Genomic DNA, 335 nt, shown 5'->3' on the forward strand with positions numbered 1-335 from the left:
ATCAGTTTCTTTTTTGTTCGTTTTATTTTTGCTTGTGTAGCCGATGATGCATATGAATATTCTCTTGTAATGTCAGTCTTAACCACTAATGTGTTAATAAAAGCAACCATGCTTCACACTACATGAGTGCTACACACTACATAATTTCATCAAAATTTATGTATTATTTTTACACTGTATTGTTGTATTGTACTGCATACTTACAAGCAAATTATGCAACAAATTATGTTCATAATATCATATTGTTTACTGTACATGAAAAACATATACCTTTGATTTTCGAAAGACCATCGTTAGAGAGTCCTTGGCATTAAAATGTGGTTAAATAGAGTGCA

This window comes from Sinocyclocheilus grahami, unplaced genomic scaffold (genome assembly GCF_001515645.1).
Source record: "Sinocyclocheilus grahami isolate Dianchi unplaced genomic scaffold, SAMN03320097.WGS_v1.1 scaffold11974.1, whole genome shotgun sequence".
In the NCBI taxonomy this organism is placed as follows: Eukaryota; Metazoa; Chordata; class Actinopteri; order Cypriniformes; family Cyprinidae; genus Sinocyclocheilus; species Sinocyclocheilus grahami.